The 24,138-nt window shown below is 41.5% G+C and overlaps 1 long non-coding RNA gene across 1 annotated transcript; it reads right to left on the bottom strand.

Moving 5' to 3' along the window:
- Positions 1-756: 756 nt before the first annotated feature.
- LOC132425734 (uncharacterized) lies at positions 757-24,079 on the bottom strand. Its single transcript, XR_009519487.1, has 3 exons — positions 23,841-24,079; positions 20,203-20,278; positions 757-1,156 (listed from the first exon to the last, which is right to left on the bottom strand). It is a non-coding gene; the product is annotated as an uncharacterized lncRNA (long non-coding RNA).
- Between the last annotated feature and the right edge of the window lie 59 nt (positions 24,080-24,138).

The raw sequence follows: 24,138 nt of genomic DNA, 5'->3' as shown, positions 1-24,138 counted from the left end.
ACTACTGAAGCCCACGTGCCTAGAGCCGTGCTCCGCAACAAGAGAAGCCACCGCGATGAGAAGCCCGCATGGCAATGAAGAGTAGCCCCTGCGCACAGCAACTAGAGAAAGCCTGCGCACAGCAACAAAGGCCCAACGCAGCCAAAAATTAATTAATTAATTAATTAACTTAAAAAAAGTAAACAGTGACTTGAACAAGGTATATTCCCCCTAGATTATGAAATATTCCTTGGGTTTACCTGATAAACAATGCCCTCCCATGACATTGAAAGTACACTCATGTTTTTGCTTTATTTCCAAGGTTTAAATAATGTTTCTTAATAGAAAGGATTTTATTCTGTTTTCTTCACTGCTGTGTTACTAGCACCTAGAAGTAGTGCTCATAGAAAGGAATAAAATAATGCCATTTGCAGCAACACGGATGGACGTGGAGATCATCATACTAAGCAAAGTAAGTCAAAAAGAGGAAGATAAATACCATATGATATCACTTACATGTGGCATCTAAAATATGACACAGTGAACTTATCTACAAAACAGAAACAGACTCAGAGTCATAGAGCACAGACTTGTGGTTGCCAAGGGGGAGGGTTGGGGGAGGGTTGGATTGGGAGTTTGGGATTAGCAGATGCAAGCTATTATATATAGACTGGATAAACAACAAGGTCCTATTGTATAGCACCGGCAATTGTATTCAATATCCTGTAATAAACCGTAATGCAAAAGAATATGAAAAAGAATATGTATACATATATATAACTGAATCACTTTGCTGTTCACCAGAAACTAACACACCATTGTAAATCAACTCTACTTCAATAAAAAACAAACAAAAAAAAGAAACTAGTAGGCTCTTGATAAATACTTGTTGAATGAATGTTCTAAGAAAGCTTTTGTTAGTTGGTTGTTTATAACGCAGAATGCATTTTCCTCTAACGTAATGTTAGAAATTATGGTGATTAGGTCTCTGGTCAGCCCACAAATCTTTCTATCCTGCAATGGCACCAAGAGAGCCTGCTGCCAAGGGCAGGAATGTTTTCATGAGAAATACATTCATCTATTCAAAATGGAAAAACAGGGAGTTACCTGGCCGTCCAGTGGTTAGGAGTCCACGCTTCTACTGCAGGGGACACGGATTCGATCCCATGTCTGGGAACTGAGATCCCACAGACCACGCGGAATGGCCAAAAAAAAAAAAAAAAAATTGAGAACCATGGCCACATCTCTCCCACCTCCACACTTACATCCCCTCCAGCCCACCCACCAATCCCTACCCCAGAGACCTTTCTGAGACCTCAAGGTCTCTATTGCTGGACAATGGTATGGGGAATTTCCCCAGCGATGCTGGCCGCTTTGTGCGTGGGCCTGCAGCAGGCTGTGGTTGAAGGAAAAGAAGGAGCAGGGAGCAGGTGGCCTTGGCTTTGAGGATGAGGTGCTGCGAGGCCTGGAACTCTGATTGTGTGACTCCCAGTATTGCTCTCGGTCATGTGCTTTTAACTACCTTTCTTTTCTTCTGTAGGTTCCAACATGGACTTGCCTACTTCCCTTTTACTATCACCATCTTATGTTCTGAGCAGAGTCTGTCTCTTCTGTGAACCACTGAAGGACAGAATGAGGTAAGGGGGTGGGCCTCAAAGTTCCAACCCTCTAATGACGCCTTGGTCTTTATGGCAATCAGCCCCCATCCTGAATCCACCAAGAGTGGCCTCATCGATTTAGAAACTGTGTACCAGGAACCAAGAACAAAGACCAAGTATATATTTATCACATACCCAGCTTCAACACATGAGAATTCATCTGCTTCATCTATACCTCCGCCCACTTTTCCCCAGCCCTCACCAGACTATTTTGAAGCAATCCATATTATAGAATTTCATTCATAATATTTCAGTGTTTGGGACTTCCCTAGTGGTGCAGTGGTTAAGAATCCGCCTGCCAATGCAGGGGACACAGGTTCGAGCCCTGGTCCAGGAAGATCCCACATGCTGCGGAGCAACTAAGCCTTTGCGCCACAACTACTGAGCCTGCGATCTAGATCCCGCGAGCCACAACTACTGAGCCCGCGTGCTGCAACTACTGAAGCCCGTGTGCCCTAGAGCCCGTGCTCCGCAACGAGAAGCCACAGCAATGAGAAGCCTGTGCACCACAACGAGGAGTAGCCCCCACTCTCCACAACTAGAGAAAGCCTGCGTGCAGCAACGAAGACCCAACACGGCCAAAAATAAATAAAATAAATTTATTTTTAAAAAATTTCAATGTTTGTCTTTAGAAGATAAGAACTATAACAATAATACTATTACCACAGGTTTTGAAAGGTTAAAAATAATCCAAAAGGTCTGTGCATTGTAACTGTGGTTACATATTGCTAACTTGCCCTCTTAGAAGGGTGCAAAGGGGACTTCCCTGGTGGTCCAGTGGTTAAGAATCTGCCTTCCAATGCAGGGGATGCGGGTTTGATCCCTAGTCGGGGAACTGAGATCCCACATGCCACGGGGCAACTAAGCCCGCGTGCTGCAACTCCTGAGCCCACGCACTCAGAAGCCCGAGCACGCAACTAGAGAGAAGTCCGCGTGCCGCAATGAAGATCCTGCATGCCGTAACTAAGATCTGACGCAGCTAAATAAATCTAAATAAACAAATAAATAAATAAATAAAATAAAAGCTCATGAAGGTGACCAGATATTAAATAAATATTGAAAAAAAAAAAGGAGAAGAAGGGTGCCAAGATTTGCCCTTCCACCCCCAGTTTACAGCAGGGCCAGTCCCGATATTATCAATCTTTTTCATCTCCACCAATCTATGTCTCTCGAAAAGGATGTCTTTTTCTAAATCTCATTTCTTTGATTGTTAATGCGATTGAGCAACTTCTCATTTCATACTGTCCATTTATATTTCTTCTTTTATAAAATGACTATTCATGTCCTCTGTTGATTTTTCTATGCATCAATCTTATATTTTAACTTAAAATAGCAAGGATTTTAACACACATTGCATCACCTGTATTGTATATAGTAGAAAAAATTTTCAAATGAACTTCATTTTCAAATAATTGTTTAAACTATTCATGGTAGGTCATACCATGGTACTACATGTGGCCATTAAAAAGTATATATTTGTCAAAACCCACAGAATGTACAACACCAAGAGTGAACCGTAATGTAAACCATGGACTTTGAGAGACAGCGATGTGTCAAGTCAATTGTGACAAATCGATTGTGACAACTGTAACACTCTGGTGGGGGGATGTTGATAGTGGAGGGGCTGTGCATGGGCGAGGGGGGCAGGGATATGTGAGAACTCTCTTACCTCCTACTCAATGCTGAGAACCTGAAACTGCTCTGCAAAGTAAAGTCTACTTTTTTAAAAGTATATATTGCTATGGACAGCTATTACCTAAAATTATGTATTAAATGTTCATATTGAGATCATTTCTCTCACTGAGTATACTATTTAAATACGAAAATATTACTTTGCACATATAATCTAACATAGTACAATCCTAGATTCAATAACGATTAACCATGAAATTCTATTAACATGCATTTTAAATTCCTCAATCATTTTGTTGAATCAACTTTAAGTTTTTTTAAAAAAAATAGGCTATTATTAAGAGCAGAGTTTGGTGCACCACAAAATTGAGTGGAAGGTACAGAGATTTCCCTTTTACCCCCTGCCCTACCACATTCATGACAGCCATTAACTTTATCTATATTGACATGGACAGCCATTCATTATACATATGTGTGTGTGTGTGTGTATATGTGTATATATAGATATATATATAAAGTAAAAACAAAATTAACAGAAGAATATGCGTAATAAATAGGATACAATTTGAGCTTCAATATGTATATTTGCAATTGCATAGGAAATACTTAGGATAGCTAACATAGTTTATTGTTATCTCTTTTTCATGTAGAAAAACAGAAGCTCTGAGAAGTTAAATGACTTAACTAGGAACAGTCAGCCATAAAGAATAATGCCAGGAGAGAAAACCAAGTCTTTCTGGCATGGAACCTGGCTTAGTCCATTTTAACATTAGGCAGGATGGTCTGAGGGAATGCCAGGAGCCACTGGCAGAATGATGCAAAAACTGGGGTTGTGGGTACATTCGTTTTAAGGAAAGCTTAAGGAAACCATGTACATAGCTGGGCTAGTAGGAAAGCTGAGGGACATACCAAGAGCCATTGTGGAATCAATGGTTCAACCTCAGTTTAGAGCAAAACCAACCATTTTCCATTTCAGAGAGCCAAGGTTTAAATCCTGTTTTGGAGGAACCACCCCTGGCTACTGATCCTTAAAATAGTCAAGAAGTTAGGTTGCCTCAGGATTCAGCCATAATCTTGCAACCTCTGTTATCTTATTGATAGAATTGTTTTGGCTTATCTAGCTCTAGGCCATCTGATACAGTCTCCTATCCAAGGCAGAAATCCCTCCCACAGACTTACTGATGGATATTTTTTCATCTTTACTAGCTCTATAAATTCTGACCTTTTTTTTTTTTGGCCATGCTGTGTGGCATGTGGGATCTTAATTCCCCGACCAGATATTGGCTGTGCCCCCTGCAGTGGAAGCACGGAGACCTAACCACTGGACCGCCAGTGAATTCCCTGTGTGCACATTTTTATCGTATGGAAACAGTATTAAATATCTCCATCCAGTGTTTATATTTTTCCACTCAGCACTATATATTTAAGAGTCATCCATGCAGCTTTGCCCACATCTAACCTGATGCTACTCACAGAGCCATTAGACTCCAGCATGTGCATGACATTTAACCTGTCTACTCACCCAGGAATGAGCACCCACATAGACTCCAACCCCTTTCACCCTGGGCTGTGATGCCAGGAACATCTTCACACATGTTCCCACACAGACCCGTGTGAAAATTTCTTTGGAATATATACCAGGAGCAGAATTGCTGGGCCACAGAATACGTGTCTTCTTCACAAGACTAAATTATGACAGATTATTTCTCCAGAATGGCTGCACTAGGTTAGATGCCCCCCAGCAGGGGAGGAGAGTATGTTCCTCTTTTCCCACATCTCTTCCAACCCTCGACAGGATCCACATTTCTGATTTTTTGTCAGCCTGAAAGGTGTGAAGTGATATCCTTGTGAATGTTTCAGTTTGCATTTCTCTGACTACTAGTGATTCCTGTTTATATTAAGTGACTAACCCATGGTAAAGTCCGTGAACTGAGAAGGGTCAGATCGAACCTGCCATTTCAGGTGCATACCTTGTGCTGTTCCCAGGGGAGGCCGACACCAGTTTTTAAACAGCCTGATTGCGATATAATTCACATACCACATAATTCGTCCATTTAAAGGGCACGATTCAGAGTTGGGCAACCATTACCACCGTCACTTTTAGACCATTTTATCACCCCAAAGAAACCCTGTACCCATTAGCATTCATTCTCCATTGCTCCCCCAAACTCTCACAGCCCTCAGCTTTTGCAACCATGAGGCTACTTGTCTATACAGATTTGCCTCTTCTGGACATTTCATATAAATGGAATCACACAGTATGTGGTATTTCGAGACTGGCTTCTTTCATTAAGCATAATGTTTTCGAGGTTCATCTGTGTCATAGCATGTATCCGTACTTCATTTCTTTTTACTGCTAAATAACACCCCCATTGTACGGATGTACCACATTTTCTTTATCTACTCATCAGCTGATGGACACGTGGGTTATCCCCGCTTTTTGGCTATTATGAAAAATGCTTCTATGTACATGCCTGCACATACTTTTGTGTGGTTGTGTCTTTTTCTTTTTTTTTTCTGTGTCTGTGTCTTAATTTCTCTTGGGTATATACTAGGAACTGCCGGGTCAAGTGGTAACTCCATGTCTGACACTTCTAGAAATTGCCATATTGCTTTCCACAGTAGCTGCACAATTTTATATTCTCACCAGCAATGTATGAAGGTTCAAAGTTCTCCACATCCTTGTCTATAATACTCGTTATTGCCTATCTTTTTTTATTATAACCATCCTCATGGGTGGGAAGTAGCATTTTATTGTGGCTTTGATTTGCATTTCCCTAATGACTAATGACGTTGGGCATCTTTTCATGTGCTTGTGGACTATTTGTATATCTTCTTTGGAGAAATACATATTCAGATCTTTTGCCCACTTTTAAATTGGGTTGTCTTCTTGTTACTGAGTTGCAAGAGTTCTTTATATATTCTGAATGCAAAAGATCCAGCCGTTCCTAGGTATATATACCCAAGAGTTTGTTCTCACAATACTTCTGACACCGAACGTGAGGGCTTTTTTTCCCCCACACCAACCAATTCTCCAGCTCTCTGGACACCAAACAGGTGTCCCACACTTCAATTCAATTCTGATACTAATAATTACCTGGTGTAAGTGCAGTCTCACTTCAGGTTGTCACCTGTACTCCTAACCCACCAGCTAGAAATCAAAGTTCCCATGACCCACCCTCCCAGGTTTGGTGATTTGTTAGAATGGCTCCTGGAACCCAGGAAAGTAGTTTAGTTACTGCTATTGATTTATTATAAGGATACAACTCAGGAATAGGCAAATAGAAGAGATGCATAGCGCAAGCCAGGGGGGATGGAGTGCAGAGCTTTTCGCCCTCTCTGGATTATGCCACCCTCCCAGCACCTCCATGTGTTCACCGACCCAGAAGCTCCCGGAACCTCATCGTTTAGGGGTGTTCGTGGAAGTTTCATTATGCAGGTATGACTGATTAAGTCACGGTCATTGGTGATGAGCTCAATCTCCAGCCCCTCTCCCCTCCCTGGAGGTTGGAAGTAGGACTCAAAGTTGTAAACCTCTAATCAAGTCTTGGCCTTTCTGGGAACCAGCCCCCATCGTGAAGCTATCTAGAGGCCCATCAAGAGTCACCTCATTAGAACAGAAGACGCTCCTCTCACTCAGGAAATTCCAAGGGATTTAGGAGCTCTGTGTCAGGAACTGGGGACAAAGACCCAATATGTGTTTATTTTTGTGCCACAGGTCGACATAGATCGGATTGAAGAGGAGTAAAAGAAAGAAATCAAATTCCAGGTTGGTTATCAATTCAGTTTAATTCATTTCCCACACTAATAAACATTACCTATGTGTAAGCTATTCTGAGCCTTTCAAGAAGCTTACAATCCTAACACAAATGAATGGACTGGAGACTCTTAAAACTGTGAAATAGCAGAAGCAGGAATTGTTCGATAATTTCGGTGTCTCCAAGGCTTAGCAAGCGTCCTGCACAGTAGCTACTCCACAAACATTTGTTCAATATAACTGAACTGAGATAAGGAAGTAACTAAAAGATGAGGCAGAAAATATTAAGCGACACAAAAGTACAGGCCTCTCCCGGTACAGCTGTCTACACTAGTCTTTGAGTTTAAACAGGAGCAGAAGACGGAAAAAGCGGGGACAAATGTGAAAGAAATGAAGAGAGGTGAAAGGAAGGACTTTAAAAGCAGATCAACGACACCAGTGGTCAGCTGAAGCAAATACGGAGGGGAAAGCAGGGTGGACCCTTGCCCTCAGGGACTTAGGACTTTTAAAAGGACTCTTGTAGAGATAATCAGGCTGAGCTCTATCTGCACCAGTAATTACGGCTTCTGCCCATCTCAGGTGTTTTTAATCAGCCCTACTGTTCTGTGCCACACAGGTGTGAAGTAAACAACAGCAAACACTGAAAGGTATAAAAGGCCAAAATTGCTGAAGAGGAAGGCAGCAGAAACCATGTCATGAAGTGAGAACAGGAGTATTTAGGTTAATTTTATGTTCTGTTTTCTTTTCTGCTTCCACGTCTCACATGTGAACTGACTAACAGCCCTTGGAATTTTCTGACGGTGGCCAACTTCACATGGTATTTGTTTGATGCAGTTTCCCACAGGACAGTCCTCGATGCAGCAAAGGCTTTGCAAGGTAGACATACAGACGGCCAAAAGGCACAGGAAAAGATGCTCAACACTGTTAATTATTAGAGAAATGCAAATCAAAACTACAATGAGGTATCACCTCACACCAGTCAGAACGGCCATATCAAAAAGTCTACAAACAACAAATGCTGGAGAGGGTGGGGAGGAAAGGGAACCCTCCTGCACTGCTGGTGGGAATGTAAATTGATACAGCCACTGTGGAGAACAGTATGGAGGTTCCTTAAAAAACTAAAAATAGAACTACCATATGACCCAGCAATCCCACTACTGGGCATATACCCTGAGAATACCATAATTCAAAAAGAGTCATGTACCACAGTGTTCATTGCAGCAGTATTTACAATAGCCAGGGCACGGAATCAACCTAAGTGTCCACTGACAGATGAATGGATAAAGAAGATGTGGTATATATACACAATGGAATACTACTCAGCTATAAAAAAAGAATGAAGTAACGCCATTTATAACAACACGGATGGACCCAGAGATTGTCATACTAAGTGTACTAAGTGAAGTACGTCAGACAGAGAAAGACAAATATCATATGATATCGCTTGTATGTGGAATCTAAAAAAATGATACAAATGAACTTACTTACAAAAGAGAAATCAACTCACAGACTTTGAAAACAAACTTTTGATTACCAAAGGGGAAAGGTCGGGGGAGGGATAAATTAGGAGTTTGGGATTAAAATGTACACATTACTATACATAAAATAGATAACCAACAAGGACCTGCTGTATAGCACAGGGAACTCTACTCAATGTCTTGTAATAAGTTATAATGGAAGATGATGTAAAGAAAAGAATATATATATATACACACATATACATATATATGTATAATTGAATCCCTTTGTTGTACATCTGAAACTAACACAACAGTGTAAATCAACTATATTTCAATAAAATTTTTTTTAAAAGAAAAAAAGGCTTTGCAAGGAATGGAAGGATTTATTCGTTCATTCATTCACCCATTCATTTAACAAATATACTTTGAGCAGTGGACTCTGTTTTGATGTGGGGGATATTACAATTTAAATGAATATCCACTTCTCACAGAGCTCACAGTCTGGGGAGTGACAGACACAAATAAATGAATGAACGAGTAAACATCTGAGGTGCTGATAAATGCTCTGAATGTGGGGAGCGGCAAGGGGATAGACGGTGAGGGACGGGTATTTTAGGTAGGTGATCAAGGAAGACCCCTCTAATACACTGCTGAGTGATCAGACAGCTGACGAGGCGAGAGAGTGGTCCGTTGAGCTGTCTCCTGGGGAGGGCCAGGGTGGCAGAACGGAGCTGCCTGGGGAGAGGGGAACATGGGCTCAGATTGGGAGCCAGGAATAAGTATACGACGTCATTTATATTAACACACACACTTTATATTCCTGGCTTCCTTCCTGTTTTATTTTATGCTGTACATGATCAGCTGAGCTTTTTAACCATGTTATACTATATTTGTAATTCCTCTCCAACACGCTGTATTTTAAAAAGTTCACTTGCCTTTTCCAAGGATGTCTGGCCCTCTAAATTCTGTCACAGATTCAGAGTTTTTTAAAATGTATTCCTTTAGGAAAAGAGATTCAAAGGTATGTAGCTACCATATGGCCTAGCAACTTCACTCACATGCAGAATAATGAAAACGTGTCCACACAAAAACCTGCACGTGAATGTTTATACAGCAGCATTCTTCATAATTCCCCCAAAGTGGAAACCACCTCAATGTCTATCACCTGATGAGGGAATAAACAAAATGTGGTGTCTGTCATCTTAAAAATTTGAAAATGCAAACCAGACCTTACAACACATATGTGTAAGGGATCATCTGTCTGCAACAAACGTCAAAAACTTGCCTTCTCTCAGCAGAGTTGCCTCGGCACTTGTACTTCTTACAAGGTGGCAGGACATGGAAGCTGCCAGGCCTCTAAGAGGCTAGGAGTTGAGACAGTGTTTCTTCTCTGTATTTTATTGGTCAAAGCAGCTCCAGGCCAGCCCAGATCCAAGGGTGTGCAGAAATAGATTCCATCTCATGACTGGGCAGTAGCATGTGAGTGCAGGAAGGGAAGAATCGGAGATAAACTAGCATGAAGACAGAATAGGTTGGGGAGCAAGAAACCAGATTTAAAATGTCAGAAGCCACTAACAACTAAAGGTCAAACTATATTTAAAATAGTTAAAAGTCAGCTATTATACACCACAGTGGATTGATTTGTGGGTCTCAATTCTTTACCCCTCCCTGTACCCACACACTTACTTGATGCAGACTATACTTCCCTGCCGCTTGACTTTGGTCTTAGGTATAAGTGTTATTTATCGATTGTTGCATACCAAACCCTTCCCAAACTTAGTGGCTTAAAATAGCTATGTCACAATTCTACGGTTTGGACGGGGGTTCTGTTGCTGTTCCGACCTGGGCTCATTCGTGAAGTTACATTCAGCTAAATAGGCAGCTTGGGGGCTGAGCTAGGACAGCTGGGATGGCCAGGCCTCTCTCCACGTGGGCTTTCATCCACGAAGAGGCTCAACTGAGTTGGGTTTCCTCATCCTCATGTGGTGACCACAGCATCCCAAGAGGGTGAGGGTGGAAATACAAGGCCGTTTTAGGCTAGGGCTCACTGAGTCACAAAACTTCACTTCTATCACACTCTACTGGTCAAAGCAAGTCACAAGCCCATCTTCAAGAGGTAAAGAATATGTCTGGGAAATAAACTACCTCTTGATGGGAGGAGGTGAAAATAGGTTATGGCCATATTGAGTCTACGAGAGCATGTGACTTGCTTTGGCCAATGGCATGGACACTGCAGTGACTATGCGCCAGTTCAAGTCTAGGCCTAGAAGATCCTTGAGCGTCTCCTTTTCTTGTGCTTCTGCCGTCATCATGTGAAGAAGTGCGTGGGGTAGCCCACTTGCCCAAGAATGAGAGACGCTCTGAGCAGAGCTGATCCGGCCAGTCTGTAGTCCTGCAGTGAGATGCAGAGCTGCCCAGCTGAGCCAAACTTAGGTCGGCTGAACCCCAGCCAGGCCGCAGAAGCAAGAACGGGATAAATGATTATTGTTCTCAGCCAATGAGTATTTGGGTGATTTGTCGCACAGCAATAACTAATACATAGGGCAATTTTTAAGAGCAAATATTTGTGAATAAAATTTATATCCTGTCTTATATTTGCTTCTAACTGTATAAACTGTATATATATATATATATATATATATATGTCACTTTCAGAGGCTCCTCTAGTTAAAGGCAATAGAAGAAAAAACTGCTATATTTGGGGAAACATCATTAGAGTTTCCACTACAACAGCACTTTCAGAAGCAAAACCCCCATCACAAATAATTGTATTTATTCATCAAATATTTACTGAGTGACCAGTATGTGTCAAACACTATACCTGCGACTGTGGTATCTACAGTGATGAATGTGTGTGTGTGTTACGATCAGGTTGGGCAGCTCTTAACAGAAATGGTTGTTATGGTTGCTCCATAGAGCAGTTCCCCAAAGATCTGACCTCCTCTCTTACTGCTCTGCCATCTCTACCATGTCATATTATGACCCAAGATGATTCTTAAGTTCCAGCCGTCATATCCACAGTCCAGGAAAGGAGAATGACAGAAGGGCATGCCTCCTTCCTTTGTAGTGTAACTTTCTGGAAGTCCATGTGTTTCTAATTACATCTCACGGCACGAATTTAACAGCAAGACCACACTAATTATACGGGAGGCTAGGAAATGATCTTTTCTTTTTGCCAGCAGTATGCCCAGACGAAAATCAGGGGTCTGTTACTAAGGAGGAAGGGAAGAATGTACACTGAATCGGGCATCTAGCTGTCTCTGCCACAATACATAATGGATTTTACTTCCTGGGAGCAACTATATTAATTTCTCAGTAATGACTATACTAGTAAATCTATTGATTTTTCAGTCCTGATCTATCCATTCCTATTGTCAGCATTTTCATTAACATTTTTGGTATTTCTTATATATATCGTATCATTATTCATGTTCACTCACGTTCAGTACCTATACACCTAGGATTTATAAATTCCTTAAAGACAGAGAATATCTATCTATATCTCCACAGAACTCACTGCGGCTGCTAAATGGTGACTGAAGTCAGTTATTAAGACAGTCCACCTTCCCCTCATGTTCCTTTTCTGGAATAAAGAAGTCTGTAATATAAATTCCAGTCCTGTATTATTTATATAACACGTCTTGATCTTTCAAGATCAAGTGGATCTCCGCTTCATCTCGTTAGACTTCTGGTTGATGAATAACTCACTTTTGATACAGAGAAAGCAGTGGGTCACCACGTATTCTGGACCCCATGCAGTTAGGTCAAATGGGGAAGTCCTTAACTTATATTATTGAGGCTCTTTCCTTCAATATTCTCCCATTATTCTGTCAAATGCCCCTAGAATTTGCCCATTAGAAATTAATTTCTTTGTGTTAAGAAGTATCTATTTTCTCATTAAATGCATGGAAGGTTATCTTTATAAGCTATTCACCAGTCATTCACATTTTAGAGTATTTTGGAAAAAAAAGACATTGTCCTGGGTTTGTACAACGGCCAGTATCTCCAAGTGATTGACCCTTGCCAGCTTTTTAATTTCCACGGCGCCACTCATGCCCTCTCTTCTCTGTTTATCCAGTTGGGATTCCATGGTCCATTGTTATAGTTTCTCTCCTCCCTGCTTTGTTATATCCATGTAGCTAAAGCTTAACCTGTTCAAATCTAACCCTTCACCTAATCTGCCTCTGCACCCAAGTAGCTGAATGTGGCTGGAGAAAGACATTAACACACACTAACTGGTCTCACACCAAATCATGAACCTAGCCTCAAGTGGGTCCTTAGATCTGTCCAGCTACCCTGCCAGCTCACCTGGGTCCTCCAACGCCTCCCCCATCCCAGATGACTAATGTGCTCCTTTTCTTGCAAGTCAGTCTTTCATTCCCTTCAAATTATTCTCATCAGCATGCATACATGCTATAATATTTTCCATCTTAAAAAAATACCCCTCTGTTACTGCCTCGTTCCTATGTCCCACCTTAAAATCAAACTCCTCAAGTACTTTTAGAGTGTTTGCTCCCTTACTTCTCATTCTCTCTTGACATTCTCTCTTGAACTCATGACAATCACGTTTTTGTGCCCTCACTGCACTGACACTGATCTTGTCTGGGATGGTCAAGCCTAATCATCAAACAGCTGCTTACACTCTCCTTGAAATGTTCTTTATTGCCTTTCTCTCACTTTTTATTGGATTTCCTCCTAGCTCATTACTATTCCTTCTTAGTCACCTTTGCCTGGACCTCTTCCTTTTGCCAACTTCTAAATTCTGCAAAATCCCAGCGCTTTGACCTCCAGCCTCCTCTCCTCTCCATCCATCTCACTCCCTAGGTGATCTCATCCTCGTGGTTTTAAATTCTATCTGCACACTGGTGACTCCTGAATGCATGTCTTTCGCCTTGACTTCTCCCTGGAACTGACACAGGAGGGAAGGGGTCAGGGTACGACCTTTAAAAGAATGACATAGCCATAGGGCATGACAAAAACTGGTTAGAACCAACTAGGTCCGAGGTGGCAGAAGATCTGACTTCCAGTGGACTTTGAGTCTCATTATACGCTCACTGTAATACATTAGCATATGCTAAATGACACACCACCAGCACCAGACAGTTCTGAGGCCAACCATAAAAGCTCAAAAAGTGGGTGGTGGCCCAATTCCTGGAAATCTCTAACCCTTCTCCAAAATAGTTGGAATAATCCTCCCAGTCATTAGACTATGCAATTATCCAGCCCGTAAAAACTAACCACTACATATTTGGGGGCCTCTGAGCCTTCCGAGATGGCTCACTTCTGTCTCTGTAGTGTGTTTCTCCCAAGGCCGTTCTCACCTTTTGAAATGGACCGCGTTCTGTCTATGGAATGTGTATCTCTCTAAATAAATCCACTTCTTACCTATCACTTTGCCTCTCACTGAATTCTTTCGGCGATGAGACATAAAGAACATGAGCTTCCTTAAGTCCTGGGATCAGCTGTGTGACCTCAATTAAAAGACAGTGGGTTCAAGTCCCAACATGAATTTTGACTGGGTTCGAGTCCAGGTCCGTGGGTTGAAGTCCTATCTGAGTTGTGTGATTTCAGAACCACAGATGAATATATCTAAGTCCTATGCAAAAGCTTTATTGTATGTTTACAGGACGTCACAAAGTTAACATCCTCAAGGTGAAACTCTCCATTCTCCTCCAACAACTTTCTACCTGGTCTCCTAGTTGCTACTTTTGCCTCTCCCAGGGTTCATTCCCTGCACAGCAACATGAGTGATCCTTTTCATCACAAATCAGTTCACAACCCTCACCTACTCTCTCTCCCCAGGTCTTCTCAACAAAGAGAATCAAGTCTAAATTCCTTTTCTTTTCTGTCCTTTCCTTTCCCTATCTTATCTTATCTCGGTCTACAACGTCTTACAGACTGGTTTCTCTCTGACCTCATTTCTGCTTAATTTCACTCATTATCTATGTTCCCGTCCTGCAGGCTTCCTTGCCACTCTGCTGCAGCACCTTTGTGCGTGCCCTTTCCTCTGCCTGGAATAGTTTTCCTCCAAATATATGCAGGGTCTGTTCCCTCCCTTCCTTCATTATGGTTCCTGCCCCCCAATGCCAGGCTTTTCCCTCACTTCCACACCTCAAATAGCACATACTCCTTTCTCTATCCCATTATTCATCATTTATTTTTCTACAGACCATTCATCGTTACAGATATCAAAGAATATATTTATCTGTTTGGTTTTCTGTTCCTTCCTCTAGAGTGTATGTTCCATGAGGACAGAAATTTTGTGTGTTTAGTTCACTGCTACATCCCCAGCTCCTAGAATAGTTTCTAGTACATAGGAGGATGCATTAAATAAATATTATTTGAGTGAATGAACAGCCATTTATTAAGCAAACAAAAGAGTTTTAATAGAGGAGAGGAGAAAGAAGAAAGAAGTTTTGTAAGCAGGAAACTGTGTCAGAGACCAGTGAGCTCAGGACCAGTTAGGGTGTTCTAGGCAAGGACAGGGAATAATAAAAATTCCTAACATTAACTAGGTTGTCTAAAGTCAAGAATGACTCTGATCACACACAGTATGAAGAGGCTGGATTAGTACTCGCCTGGGATACTAAAAATTTGGCCTATAATTCTAGCCTGTAGTTACCAGCTCTGTGGTGTTGGGCAAATCTCTTCACCTCTCAGAGTTTGCATTTAATTTTCTGAAAACTAAAGGGGAGACGAAGAGGAGGAAAATAGTTCAAAGGTACCTCCCGGCTCTAAAATTCTTTGGTCATATACTGACTTCCGGACAGGCCGAAAACCTTCTGGGGCCTTTCGTCTCCCAGGCTACAGATGTAGTTCAGTGAGTTAAGAAGACAGAGGGGAAAGATGCCTGGTGGCAACCACTACTCCATTAAGATCCTTATCAACAGTAAACAGTATGCTCTGCCTTCTCATGGGCCCCACTGGGAAACCAAAACTCCTTCTGGAATAAAACTTTCTACATCAGTCCCGTAAAAACAGACAGTAGATTCACCTAATTCCAGCTTAGCAAGCAACACTGCAAAACGGGCGATGATGTCTGATGTGTTTTCCCGCCCACTGAAGTCCTTGCCAGCGGGCTAGGCTTAGGTGAAGTCACTCCTTAGGTTCGATCTCTATTCTACTCTAGCTGGTCGTTTTCTCCCACTTCAGTGCTTCCGAGTGATGTGTTTGCCCCTTGCTCTTTCTCTAAATGCAGCGGGCCTCCAGGAGATGATACTAGCTAATCCCTACCTGGTAAAACAGGAAATGCTCTTTCTTTTTTTCTTGCCACTTAGCTACAATCTATGTTCTTTAGTCACAATCTATGTTCTTTTCTGGTGCATGAATTAGTCAGAAATTTAGGCTTATGTGTACAGTGTTTTTCACTTGTGGAACACATCGAAACAGAAAGCCAATTTTTGTTAATCTGCAAAGCCAACTTTGGTTAAAGTAATTTAAAGGCTTCAAAACAGAGATGAGTAGGAACATCTTGAACATACAGAGAGACACTGTGGTCAGCGGATGTGCTTGGGAGACTGAGCGTCCTAGGCTAATGCCTGCTTTCCACTCACTACTTCGTGGCCTGGGGCAGATCATTAACTTCTCTGTGCCTCAAATTTTCCTCGTCTGTAAAAGAGGGATAACACTACCTACATCAAAGAGCTGTTGTGTGGACATACATCAGGTTTCTGTAAAAAGTTGATTTCCAACAGATGTTAATGGCAGGCAAAGATATTTACGGAGGCAGCGGGAAGAACATATAAGGTATCAGTGAGTTCAGCTTTCACTTTTTTTTCTTGAGAGGTGAAGAGCACAGCAGTTAAGAACACAGACTCTGGGGCCAGGCTGCAAAAATTCAAGTCCTGGCAAGTCATCATTTATAAGCTATATGACCTCAGGCAAATTACTTAATCTATCTGTGTGCCTCATCTGTAAAATGGGGAAGATAATAATAACCTTATCTCATTGGGTTGTTAGAGTTAAATGAGTTAATACACATCAAGAATTTAGAACCGTGCCTGGACAGAATAAGCATTTGTATGGGTTAGTGTGATGGTTAAGGTTATGTGTCAATTTGACTAGGCCAAGGTACCCAGATGTTTAGTCAAACATAAATCTCGATGTCTCTGTGAAGGTATTTGTAGATGGAATTCACATTTAAATCAGTAGGTTGGGTAAAGCAGATTTTACCCCCGTAATGTGGATGGGCCTCATCCAGTCAGTTAAAGGCCTTAAGAGAAAGACTGACATCCCCCAAGGAAGAAGGCGATCTGCCTCCAGACTGCCTTGGGACGTGAGTGCGGCGGCGTCTCTTCCCTGGGTCTCCAGCCTGCGACTCTGCTGCAGGGCCTCTGTGCGTGCCCTCTCTTTCGCCTAGAATACTTTTCCTCCACATATACGCAGGGTCTGTTCTCTCTCTTCAGATTTGGACTTGCCGGCTCCCACATCCCATGAGCCAATTCCTTAAATCTCAGTCTCTCTCTCTCAGCCCCCGCCCACACACCCACACACACATACATACACACCCTATTTGTTGTTTCTCTGGAGAACCCGAACAGTTAGCAATTATTATTTTTGTTTGCAGCACAAAGTGATACTCTATTCTGCTTCTTCTCTAAGAGTACAAGCAATCAGTAATCACATGGCAAACGTTCACTTTAATCCTTCCGTTTCTGAAGATTTAAGAAAACTAAGAGGAGAAAATTAAGGTTTGCCTAAGCAGAGGCAAGGGAGCGAGGGGGTCAGAACCCTCACGGCAGGTTTAGGAAATGATGAGTTTGGGTGGAATGAGTGTCCATTTAGGGAAGTAGTAGATCAGAAGGCTGCTGAAGGGCAGGAACAAGCTCATGGAGAAGTGTGAATACTAGCCTTAGAAGCTTAGAATTTTTTTTTAAACACTGTTGGAAATGGGGAGCTCCTGAAGCTTCGTGAAACCGTGCTGTAAGATGAAAAATAGTACCAGTGGGTGTAGGATGAATTAGGAGGGAGAAGCCACAGAACGAGAGAACGTGTAGAAAATATTATGTAACCTTGCTTTCACCAGTTACATACAGTTCCAAGAGCACTAAGCATCTATTTCTACACGATTTTCATTGGGTCACATTTCAGGCCATATGACAGTCCCTCATGTGGGCAGGCTGACGTCTGTCTCTTGGTCCCCTTCCCTTTCTTCCCTTTGCTGTAACTCTGCCCTCTTCCCGAATCTCAGCATTCTGCCTCTTCCCTGTGGTCTATGCAAAGGTGGGGTGGCGGCAGGGAACACCATTTCTGTTGTCCTTTGCGACCCGGGGATATCGTTCCTGGTTTCATTCTGGGAAGATGATTGTCGATTCTTATTTTATGGGAAGGTATCTTCAAGAGAACCAGTGTCCCTCTTGTTAACTTCTCATAGCATAATCATTATGTGCTATTAGTTTATTTGAATTTTCACAACTTTTTCTGGAGTATTCTTGTATATAAAATCTAGAACACCCAAAGCCAAAGTAACATTTAAATGGTAAATGCTAAAGGCTGGTTTTCGAGTCTATATTTAACACTACCAGGGTTAAGAAACACAGTCCGGTACTTCCCCAGAGTATGCTAATTAACTGGGGGAAAAATACTGTCTCTTCTGTCATTGGAAGGGAAACTGACCAATAGGAAAGCAGTTCAGCACCTACACCCACTCTGTATACCTAATGAGGTGTGTTTGTACATGCCAATGACTCATGCTTTGGGTTGCCTGACAACCAGTGACAAATGTGCCTTTCATCATCTCTTACAATGTTACTTTGGGATACTGAACTCTAATCTAAATGAGACTTAGGAATGAGTTTAGAAAATTAGGTATTTCCAACAAGTTATAAGCGTACATACTTCTGAAGTTAACAGATCTCAAAGACAATGATAGTTTCTACTAACACTGCATGCATTTTTCTGTTGTTTATCCACTTGTATAAAACTACTTATTCGAACATTCCCTTCATTCTACTGACAAGAAAAGTACTGAATATTCCTTATGAAGATTACAGGGAATTTTTGGCTTGTTTCAGCCATATCCTAATAGCAGTACATTAGCAGATATGACTTGGCAATAAACACGCAATTTACATTCTTGAAGGTGCAACTCTGACCGTGTCATTCTGTATCATTTCCCACAGCTGGAAGGGTACAATTTTAATTTTAATTTGTTTATATGTTGCTTTATAGGTGGACCGAACTTTTTTTTTTTTAAAACTAGCTATTTATTGGCTCCTCCAGTTCACGTCAAGTAAAATCTTCAAAGAATAATAACACTGGTTTTTTATATGGGACAATTAATCCTCTGCTTAATTGAATTCTTGTAGCAGTTATGAAAGTCAGCCAAGGCAGGTTCTATTTAGTGTTATTTTACATCTGATAAAAGAGGGGCACAGCAAAGCTAGCTACTTGTCTGAGGCCGCCCATTGGTCAAAAGCAATGTTGGCATTCCAGACTCAGGCGAGGTATATTTTCTGTGAGTCCAAGATACTTCTCAAGAGTTAGAAACTTGTTTTTTCTTTCTCATTCTTTCTAGGTAGGCTTGTATAATATTCAGCAACTGAATAATCCCTAACTTAAGAGAAAGACAGAGACAGAAAGGGGAAGAGGAGCCACAACACTCCAAGAATAATACTTAGAGAAAGCCATACTTTTCCAGTTATAGCATTCACCATACCTAGATAAATGCCTACTATCTCCTCTGCCCCTCCCAATTTTCATGAGAACAGAGACATTTATATTTTTCATTCGTTGCTATAAACCCAGCAGAAACCTCATGAAAAGTTATTGAAAAAATGAATGAAAATTTCTTTTTGAATAAAACTGCCCCAAGAATACCTCAACCAAATGATTTTAAGTTGGAGCTACTAACTGTAGGAGTCAGGATAGGCTAGGTTAAGTTAGCTCAAGATGTAGCAGCAAACAGTATCAGGGGCTCAAAACCACAAAGGTTTGTTTCCTGCTCAGCTATCTGGCCACGATGGGTTGGCAGCAGGATTCTGTTCTCCACAGTTAGTTACTCAGGAACCGGACGGAAGGAGAAGCAGTGATCTGCAACTTCGTTAGTTGTAATGGCAGAGGGAAATAAGCCTTGAAGGGTCTTGCTCCAACTCAGAAACGCTGTCACCTCCACGCACAATTCACTGACCTAAACTAGTCACAGGCTCCCTACCTTCCCACAGCACCACCCATGAAGGGGCCAGAAACTGCCTGGGAGGTGGAGAGCAGGAACTATTTGGCAAATGGAGCTAATGACTATCATATTCCATTTCCTTGATTTTGAGCTTTTGCAATTTAAGTAACAAAATGCAATTTTGTTTATAACTTTTTCTATATTTATAAAATACGATTTTCCTCATAATAGCCCTATATGAGAATGATGCATAATGAGATTAAATACTTGAATAGGGCCAAATAGAAAAGTCAGAGGTGGAAATGGAAAGATAATTCAGAGCTCTATAACACTGGTACTGGATGAAGCTCATTTATTCCATATTTGTGGGAAAAAAAGCAACAATTACATTCTAAAATAAAATCAGTGCTACAAGTTTTAATAGGGTTCAAAGACAAGATGTAAAAATTGTTTGTGTCAGGGTTTTGGCAGTTATTCTGGTGACACACAGAAGGGACATCTGGGCTAGCAATTCTAGATAGAAAACCACCTGAACTGTGGAAAACTACAAGCTAATATCTCACACTTTAGGCATGAGGCCAGAAGTAGCATCCGGAGTCTTACCTGGAGAACTGCTGATTCTAACGGAGGAAAAGAAAAAATGTTTCCTTTTACCGTCTTATGTTCTCTGGCTGGGACCCTGGAAATTAAAATGACAAAAGACAAATAAAGAAGAGAAAAAACAGTTTTAATCCTGTAAGTATGAATGGAAATTTCATAAAGAAATGAGACTCTAGGAGACCAGATGATTGAGGTTTATGTACTATTTTAGGCTAAACAAAGGAAAAGGGGCTTTGGAGTAGGGGAGGCAAGTTACAGGAATGCAAGGGGAGGAAACGTGTACTAAGTAAGGGTTGTCTTGTTATGTAGAAAGGAGTCTGTCAGGCGGTAACAGTTATCTCTGGGAGTAGCGCTCTTTCTGGTACTTCCAGGAGCCACCATGAAAGATGGAAATTTCCTTTATAAATGTAAATTTCCTTTACTAAAGGGGAAATTTATACTCTATTTTTAGGCAGGGGGAGGTGAAGAGCTTTTTCTGAATCTCCTGGTCCTCAGTTGCCTTTAGCTCAAAATAATCCAAAGAGGGCTTCTCTGGTGGCGCAGTGGTTGAGAGTCCGCCTGCCGATGCAGGGGACACGGGTTCGTGACCCGGTCTGGGAGGATCCCACATGCCACGGAGCGGCTAGGCCCGTGAGCCATGGCCGCTGAGCCTGCGCGTCCGGAGCCTGTGCTCCACAACGGGAGAGGCCACAACAGTGAGAGGCCCGCGTACCGCAAAAAAATAATAATAATAATAACAATCCAAAGAGGTGTATTTTGGGGGTCACATATTCTGGTACCCTTCACTGACTATACAAAAATACCATCTCTAATGTTTTAACAAGAAAAAAAAATTGGTTATTCATTAGTGAATATTAATAAAATTATCAATTCATTATTCCACAGTATTTGGCCCCCAGGAGCATTAGCAACTAATCAGGAAAATGGGTAGTGTTAAATTAATTAAACAAGGAGGCCCTTAGACTGAGGTGGTTTTAACGCCTTAGTAGCTTAAGTAAACAAACCAAAACCTAAATCTATAGTGCCCTAAGGTTAAGAAATGAAAACCTAAGGACAACCAACCACAAAGCCAAACAGACTTCCCCAAATAAGGTACCTGTTTAACCTGTAGCCAATCAAATCATTTTCTTGCTTGGCTTTCACATCTTCTCTATAAAATCTTGCCTCTAGCTGCACTCCTAACCAATTCCGGTTTGGTGCTGAACAATTCCAAGCAGTTTTGGCTCAAACTCTTAAAATGTGTAATACGCCTCAATTCATCTTGTAACAGTTCCAGTCCAGTGGTTCATTAGCCTAAATCTCAAATGGTTTATGTCCTCACTTTATATTTTATAAGGCCTCCTGCGACCTGTCCACCCACAGCCTTGTGACCCATCTTGAGTATAATTGCCCAATAGTGACTACTATCAAATAGTTCAAGTCTTTAAAATATAAAGTGAAATAAAAAGGAGCTCAACTTAATGAAGCATGGAGTGTTGCATCCACTTGATTCTTTTGGACATTATGCAGTGATCCCGCATGTTGACTATATGTACATTTGTACTACATTTAGCCATGCTTCAGAGATGCAAGAAGCAAAAATAAATAATTCTAAAGAAGTAAACTGCTGGCTTTATTCCTAATCAACTGTGGTAGAATGTGGAATGGTATGGTTTTCAAATATAACTCCAAGGACTGTATTAGCACCAAACATATGCATATTCTTCAGGTCAGCCTAACTGACCTTGTTTATCATATGCCTGTGAATTACAGTCTTTTGTAATAAAAGGATGTAGCAAAGTCATGATGTTCTCAAATCCTGGACATGCAGTTTGCAACTGCTTAAAAAGAAGGTCAAAATGCCATACATAATTACAAGTGTTTTAGACTTCCAAACTTAAAATTTCTCACGTCAACAGTTCTTGTTGCCAAAAGTTTTCACATTTGTGAGAGCAAAGCCCTTGATGATCTGGGGTCTGTATGTTTGAGATACTGCAATACATGGTACTATATTACTGATGAACAGATTCAAAAATAACTTAATTGTATTTAAAACTCAGCCACCAGATCTCTCCATCAAAAGAAAAGGCCAAAAGACACGTACTAGAATGTTTATAGTAGCACTATCTGTAATAGCTCCAAACTGAAAACTACCCTAATGTTCATCAGAAGGATGAATTCAAAGGAATATTTACAGAATGAAATAACATGAATAATCTACAACTATATGCAACAGTATGGAAGAATCTCATAAGTATAAAGTTGAATAAAGGGCCAAACACAAAAGAGTGTATACTTCGTGATTCTATATATATCAAGTCCAAAGACAGGCAAAACTAATCTATGTTGTTGAAAGTCATGATAGGCAATGACTGGAAGGCAGTATGATGGAGTCCCTGGGTGTTTATAATGTTCTGTTTCTTGATCTGGGTGGTGGATACACAGGTGTGTTCAGATTGTGAAAATTCACTGAGCTGTATACACTTGGGATATATGCACTTATATAGAGAGAGACACACACACACATAACAGGGTGGGAGAGGGCTTTCTGTAAATAAGATTGCCTTGTCTGATGGTTCAGATATGCATGTGTAGGTGTGCGTGTGTGTATATATATATATATGGCTTCAATAAAATGATTAAAGAACAGAAAATTCCAGGAAGCCCATGAAAATTGAATCACTCTCTAAACAGAATGCTCAATGAACTGGTTTCAGAACAGTTGTCCGGGGAATGGGATACCTAATATGTCAAAACAAGCTAATAATTTATCTTTAAAATCTCTGCTTTTCTCTACCTCCAGTGATATCACCATAGTTTAAAACAGGTCATCTCCCACCTTGGAGTTCCTCTGATTTAGTCTCCTAACCAGTCTCCCAATAACCTGTTCTACCTATTCACCTACACATTAACCAAAGCAGTTTAAAGTCTAAACCAGATCCTTTTTCTCCTTTGCATAAAATGCCTCAATAGAGTCTCATTATATTTAAAATATAAAGCAAATTCCAAGTCTTGGCTACATCCTCTGGCCTCTGTCTACCTCATCTCCTTCTGTCATGCTGCTCTCTCCCTCCCTCTAAACTAGACCCACACTGGCCTTTCTGTTCTTCCAAAATGTCAAGCTGTCCCACCTCAGGACATTTGCTCTGCTGTCCCCTCTGCCCAGAACAATCACTTTCCAGGTGCCGTGGCAGACTGATCTTCTCACTCTTTGTTTAAACGTTATTAAGTTCTTATAGAACAACCCTCTCTAGCTAACCTCAACCTCCTATTATCCTCTGTATCCACATCTGTTTATTTCCTTCCTTGACATGATTTGTTATTATGTCATTTGCTTGTTTACCTCTTTCTGTTCTCCCTCTTCCTCCTCTTTAGACTGGAAGCTTTATGAAGGCATCTATCATGTCTATTTGTGTCGAGATTTATCTCCAGTGCCTGGCACACAAAAGGTCCTCCCTAAACACACAGAAATACTTGTGGAATAAATGAATCAACATTCTCAAGGGGAGTCTCCTGGCTGTCCACTGATTAGGACTCCGCGCTTCCACTGCAGGGGGCAGGGGTTCCATCCCTGGTGGGGGAACTAAGAGCTCGCATGCCACGCGGTGCAGCCCAACCTCCCCCCCCAAAATAAATAAATAAAAAGTGAAAAAAAAACCCACACATTCTCAAGGGATCACGAGATGCCTGTTCAGTCACGAAGAACGGTGCACTGTTGAGTTTTTCAAAGAACAGCAATGAAACCAGATGTCTTTCATTACCTCCGCCCAGGCAAAGTGTTGGCATTCCGTTCTGGCTTTCCTAGTTGTCACTACCGCTCCACTGCCCCAAGCGACACACTGCCTCTCCTCAACCCCCTGGCGAGGGACCAAATTTCTCGACCTCACCCACCGCAGAGGCGCTCCCTCATTGGCCAGAGAGCCACGGCCTTCGGAAGGGCGGACAACCCCGCGAGCCACC

The sequence above is a fragment of the Delphinus delphis genome, chromosome 5 (assembly GCF_949987515.2).
Source record: "Delphinus delphis chromosome 5, mDelDel1.2, whole genome shotgun sequence".
Lineage (NCBI taxonomy): Eukaryota > Metazoa > Chordata > Mammalia > Artiodactyla > Delphinidae > Delphinus > Delphinus delphis.
This window is presented reverse-complemented; position numbering and strand designations above follow the sequence as displayed.